Source organism: Bactrocera neohumeralis, chromosome 3, assembly GCF_024586455.1.
Source record: "Bactrocera neohumeralis isolate Rockhampton chromosome 3, APGP_CSIRO_Bneo_wtdbg2-racon-allhic-juicebox.fasta_v2, whole genome shotgun sequence".
Classification (NCBI taxonomy): Eukaryota; Metazoa; Arthropoda; class Insecta; order Diptera; family Tephritidae; genus Bactrocera; species Bactrocera neohumeralis.
In genome coordinates, this window is record NC_065920.1 from 38,086,727 (window position 1) to 38,093,585 (window position 6,859).

The window sequence follows — 6,859 nt, forward strand, 5'->3', positions numbered from 1 at the left end:
CAAAAATAACCGCGTTAAAGTGAAATAGCGTAAAAAGAGGTCGCGTAAAAAAAGGACTGAGTGTACTATAAAAAACGGTGCCTAGTACAAGTTGCGTTAAAAGGAAATCTAGCTTTCTTTGAATCTAGCGCTTCCTGGTGGCGTCATCTACATATATGTATGTCGACTGTGCGTTAGAGTCTGCTATCTTTATCGATTGTCCAGTGATTGCATTTTAAGTGTCAGTATGTTTGGGTTATCGGTGCGAAAATCAGCTTCGAAAAATTAGCCAATTTTGTTTTAAAATTGGTAAATCTTTTACCGAAACGTTAAAGCCTATCCCATAGCAGAGTGCACGAGTGGTTTCAACGTTTTCAAAGTGGTCGTGAGGACATAAATGACGATCAACATGTGGGTCAATCAAAATCCGTGATCACCGGAAATTCCATCGAAACTGTGCGTAAATTCATCAAAAATCAGCCGAAATCCTCATTGAAATTCATGGAAATAGAATTGAACATCTCCAAAACATCGATTTATCGCATTTTGACTGAACATATATGTCGACTGTGAACATTTGGGCTTACGAAAGGTGTGCGCACGGTTTGTTCCGCACAAATTGACTGGCGTCCAAAAATTGCTTAGAATCCAACATTCTAAGGACGATTATTTGACCAAAAATCACATTTTAACCATTAACCCCTCCCCGTATTAACCTGATAATGCATTTGCCCATGAAAGGAAAGCGTTATGCAGACGTAGAGGCCATTCAAAAGGCTTGCCCCGGCATACTGGTGGCCATACCGGCCAACGAGCTAAAACACTTTGGACCGAGCAAAAAGCAGTATTGAAGCAGAAAGAGACTATTTTGAACAAAATAAATTGATTTTGCCGAAAAAAACATTTGTTCTGTTTTTTTTAAGTCCTCTTTACTTTGGAACGCACCTTGTATATGAGTAAAATTAGTGCACCATTCCCATTAAACATGGACTTACGTTAGCAAACACTTCTAGCTCCATGCTTTGCATCACCGAGTGCGAAATTTAATCACCTACAAGCCCGTAGTATAGGTGGCTACATACATAAATCATTGCCACGGTGCATTCAGAGGATCATTCATATTATAACGCACAACTGTATAAATCTGTGGGGAGGCGCCTATGTGTCTGATAGCATGTATCGACATATTTTCATTGTTCATCCACTATAAAATATTTTTGCAATCAAATTTTCTCTTGACTGCTGAAGAGGCTGTCAAAGTTCATCTACGCAAAGAATTTATCAATAACGGCGTGGCAATGAAAAGAGTTACATAAACGCTTGCTAAACAAAATAATATTTGTGGCAAGTAGCCAGAATATCAAGCCAAAATAGAAAGATGGGGATTTTTTATTGCTTATTTCCGCAGTTTTGTACGCAATAAAAACATATTTTGCCGCCGAACCTAAAAATTTTATTTTTATTGTTTTTCATATTCAGTTAACAGTGAAGAAATATTTTATTGCCAAGTCGTGGCAGGGTGAGTGGAAATGGCGTTAAAAACCCATTTCACACTCCTTAAATTATCCTCTTTTCTACATTCTAATTTTCTTAAATATTTTATTGGAATTGTTTTCATCAGATTACAATATCTCTCGTTTGCTTGAGTTATGTGTTGTCACTTAGAAAATACTAAAAATGTGGGATGAGCCACAATATATTATAATATTATATATGCTATTATTTATTTGCAGGGTTGTTATGGAATTAAAAATAACTCCATAGGTCCCGCAATCACCATACATTAATCCTATTCAAAATATCTGGAACTTTTTGGAAAATCGTATTCGAAAACATCGAATTTCATCAAAATAAGGCCAAAAAGCTGGATCATGGACTTAGTGGGTCAAAATATCCGGATTTAATACTAGAAATGGAATGGGGAGCATACATCGATGTCTAGGGACTTGCTATTATAGGCCAAAAACCGCTAAAACTATTGTAATGACTTTTGATTTATATAACTAATCATTAGTGTACGTAAACTTTTTTGATAGAAATTATGCTCATTTTAAACTTTAGCATTAATTTTTTTTTATTTGTGTAAAAAAAAAAATATTTTGATATGCTAAATTTAATGTTAAATATATATCCTTTGAAATGGATAGGAAAAAAACACAAAAGTTATTCATTGTATAACAAATAAACGTGTCGTAATTTAATAGAACTAGGTGTATGTAAACTTTATTGGTCCACTGTACTTACTTGTATTTGTAATAAAAAATTAAATTTACAGGGTTAGATTCTCACAAAATATTTGTGAAACCACTGTCACTGACCAGGGTCAGTAGCAATCACGATCTGAAGAAACGCAATTGCAGCCGCAAGGGCATGCGCAGGAGTTGGAAGTGCCATCACCGTTATGGCCCTTGTCGCCAGTAAGCCCAATAACAATATCGCTGCCGTCGCCTCCTTTCCCCGTGGCGCAAAGCGTACATCTCCGGCTCCTTCCACATAAACCTCGCTTTCCTCACCATCCTGCTCTACGCAGGTGGCTACCAAAAAGGACAGAAAGCGAAGGTCATCTGTGTCAACTACTAGCGAGGTTGACCAGAAAATGATTGAAGCCATCGAACTTTTTAAGAATAAATGGTCATCAACCCAACTAACTCAGCAAAGCCAGCAACAACAACCCGCAAACCGGGCTGTGCACTCGTTCAGCACTTTAATCGTTTCCTTTGGACGAGGAAAAGCAAGCTAGGGCAATAGAGAAAATGTTACAAGCTGCGTTTGAAGTACAGAGAGGAGCGTAATATTAAATAAAATGTTAAATTAATTTATTGTATAAGATTTAATATATAGGGTTATGAAGTATTCATTTTTAAATTATTATTTTAGTTTCATTAAAATTAATTAATTTGTTATGTAAATAATTCTGAACATATACTTTTGTTTTTAATTAAAAAAAATGAAATAAAATGAAAAAAATGATGGGTTAAAAAAATTGGTAATTATTTCTAATAAGGTCCTTCAGGATCATATAGTCCTCCTGTAATAGCGTCTAAATTGTCTTGGAATACTACAGATCCTTCATTTACAAAATAGTTAGCAAGTCCTTCCCGTAAGTTAAACGCATAAGGACCTCTACGCACTGAAGTTCGCATTGGTCGTAATGACTTGTTTTCATTTTCCCGGCGCCACTCACCGGCATGAACAATGTTATGTCCTTCCACTCGATCTACGTAATTCTCCGGACAATACCAGCGATTGTGATCGTTCAACATTATAAAATTGTGTAAGGCTATGCAAGCCAACACAATTTTTTCACAATTTTCTGTATTACATTCAATCGTTGTTTTCAAAACTCTCCACCGAGCAGTCAATGTACCAAAAGAATTTTCTATGACTCTACGAGCGCGTTACAATCGATAATTGAAAATACGTTTCGTGTGTGTTAGATTAGCTCCGGGAAACGGGCGCATTAAATTATTTCGTAATGGGAATACAGCATCTCCAACGAAAAAGTAAGGAAAAGGTTTCGGTGACACGTCAGACAGTGGCACAGGTGGTGGCAAAGGCAGAGTATTTTGTATTAATGCATGGCCAAATGGAGTAAGTCGAAAGATTCCTGCATAAATATTAACAGAAATGCATTATACTAGAATGTTAAACAATTTAATATACAGTACCTCCGTCAGTTTGACTTCCATGGCTGCTAACACTAACTGCTGTGAATATATGTATATGTATTTCGCATCATATACAACCATCAAAACGATGCTAAAAATTTTTTTGTAAATGTAAAACATAGAATTAGAATTGGCCGGGCACTTAGTAGCAACGTGCTTACCATCAATTGCACCGACACAATTCGGAATGTTCCACATATTATAACAAGTAAGGAAGGGCTAAGGATGGAGTCATGTGTAGAAGTTCACGCAAGTGAGGAAAGTTCTCTGATCGCCATTCACTTGGGAGTGGCCAGAAACGATTCTTTTACACATGACTCAAGCAGCTCACTACTTCCGGTCTTTGACCAAGTATTCTCTGGGTAGCCTAAGAACATCCGTTCGAAGGCGAGCTAAAGTGAGAAGGCGAGACATCCCCTGCTTAGGGTTGTGCGCTGGGTTTGGGACCCGCCACGTAAAAAGCCTACCCCAATGAAAAATGACAAACAGCCTCGGATGAGAAACCCCTATTTTGATGACGACCATGGCAAACGAAATAAGGACTACGAATTGAGGGCATGCACCTGGAATGTCCGGTCCCTTAATTGGGAAGGTGCCGCTGCCCAGCTGGTTGATGTCCTCGTGAAAATAAAGGCTGACATCACCGCCGTCCAAGAAATGCGATGGACGGGACAAGGACAGAGACGAGTAAGTCCTTGTGGCATTTACTACAGTGGCCATATAAAGGAGCGCAAGTTTGATGTGTGATTCGTGGTGGGAGAGAGACTCCGTCGCCGAGTACTATCATTCACTCCGGTGAATGAACGTCTAGCCACAATCCGCATCAAAGCGAGGTTCTTCAACATATCGCTGATCTGCGCCCACGCCCCGACGGAAGAGAAGGACGATGTGACCAAAGATGCTTTTATGAGTGCTTGGAGCGCACTTATGAGAGTTGCCCCCGCCACGATGTCAAAATCGTGCTTGGCAATTTTAACGCCAGGGTGGGCAAAGAAGGTATCTTTGGCACTACGGTCGGTAAATTCAGCCTCCACAATGAAACATCCCCAAATGGGTTGAGGCTGATCGAATTCGCCGGGGCCCGAAATATGGTTATCTGTAGTACTAGATTCCAGCATAAGAAGATTCATCAAGCTACCTGGCTGTCTCCGGATCGAAAAACTACCAACCAGATCGATCATGCTGGGATAGACGGAAGACACGTCTCCAGTGTTTTAGATGTGCGTGCGCTCCGAGGTCCTAACATCGACTCGGACCACTATCTTGTTGCAGCCAAGATTCGCACCCGCCTCTGTGCAGCAAAAAACGCACGTCAACAAACACAAGTAATGTTCGACGTCGAAAAGCTGCAATCACAACAGACTGCCGAACGATTTTCTACTCGGCTTGCACTCCTGCTCTCTGATAGCACTCATCAACAACTCGGTATAAGGGAACTGTGGGACGGCATTTCAAACTCCTTACGTACAGCTGCATCCGAAACCATTGGTTTTCGGAAAGTGCAAAAGAACAACTGGTACGACGAGGAGTGCCGCATCGCAGCGTAGAGAAAACAGGCTGCCTACCTCGCAACGTTACGATCGACCACAACACGTGCGGGATGGGATAGATACCGAGAGTTGAAGAGGGAAGCGAGACGCATTTGCAGACAGAAGAAGAAAGAGGCCGAAATGCGTGAGTACGAAGAGCTTGATAAGCTGGCCGACAGGGGTAATGCTCGAAAATTCTACGAAAAAATGCGGCGGCTTACAGAAGGTTTCAAGACCGGAGCATACTCTTGTAGAACCCCCAAAGGTGATCTAGTCACTGATGCCCAGAGCATAGTTAAATTATGGAGGGAACATTTCTCCAGCCTGCTGAATGGCAGTGAACGCACAACACCAGGAGAAGGAGAACCCGATTCCCCAATCGATGACGATGGAGCAGACGTTCCATTACCCGACCATGAAGAAGTTCGAATAGCAATCACCCGCCTGAAGAACAACAAAGCGGCGGGGGCCGATGGATTACCGGCCGAGCTATTCAAACACGGCGGCGAAGAACTGATAAGGAGCATGCATCAGCTTCTTTGTAAAATATGGTCGGACGAAAGCATGCCCCACGATTGGAATTTAAGTGTGCTATGCCCAATCCATAAAAAAGGAGATCCCACAATCTGCGCCAACTACCGTGGGATTAGCCTCCTCAACATCGCATATAAGGTTCTATCGAGCGTATTGTGTGAAAGATTAAAGCCCACCGTCAACAAACTGATTGGACCTTATCAGTGTGGCTTTAGACCTGGAAAATCAACAACCGACCAGATATTCACCATGCGCCAAATCTTGGAAAAGACCCGTGAAAGGAGAATCGACACACACCACCTCTTCGTCGATTTCAAAGCTGCTTTGGACAGCACGAAAAGGAACTGCCTCTATGCCGCGATGTCTGAATTTGGTATCCCCGCAAAACTAATACGGCTGTGTAAACTGACGCTGAGCAACACGAAAAGCTCCGTCAGAATCGGGAAGGACCTCTCCGAGCCGTTCGATACCAAACGAGGTTTCAGACAAGGCGATTCCCTATCGTGTGACTTTTTCAACCTGCTTCTGGAGAAAATAGTTCGAGCTGCAGAACTTAATAGAGAAGGTACCATCTTTTATAAGAGTGTACAGCTGCTGGCGTATGCTGATGATATTGATATCATCGGCCTTAACACCCGCGCCGTTAGTTCTGCTTTCTCCAGACTAGTCAAGGAAGCAAAACAAATGGGTCTGGCAGTGAACGAGGGCAAGACGAAATATCTCCTGTCATCAAGCAAACAGTCGTCGCACTCGCGACTTGGCACTCACGTCACTGTTGATAGTCATAACTTTGAAGTTGTAGATAATTTCGTCTATTTAGGAACCAGTATTAACACCACCAACAATGTCAGCCTGGAAATCCAACGCAGGATTGCTCTTGCCAACAGGTGCTACTTCGGACTGAGTAGGCAATTGAAAAGTAAAGTTCTCTCTCGACGAACAAAAGCCAAACTCTATAAGTCGCTCATAATTCCCGTCCTGCTGTATGGTGCAGAGGCTTGGACGATGTCAACAACTGATGAGTTGACGTTGCGAGTTTTCGAGAGAAAAGTTCTGCGAAAGATTTATGGTCCTTTGCGCGTTGGCCACGGCGAATATCGCATTCGATGGAACGATGAGCTGTACGAGATATACGACGACATTGACATA

At 41.6% G+C, this 6,859-nt stretch overlaps 1 long non-coding RNA gene across 1 annotated transcript in view; it reads left to right on the forward strand.

Moving 5' to 3' along the window:
• The window catches only part of LOC126753502 (uncharacterized), a 47,760-nt gene extending 44,894 nt beyond the window's left edge, over positions 1 to 2,866 (forward strand). Inside the window, exons 2-3 of the long non-coding RNA XR_007666160.1 lie at positions 1,713 to 1,959; positions 2,255 to 2,866. This is a non-coding gene — a long non-coding RNA (uncharacterized LOC126753502). The remainder of the gene's footprint in view (positions 1 to 1,712; positions 1,960 to 2,254) is intronic.
• Positions 2,867 to 6,859: the final 3,993 nt, after the last annotated feature.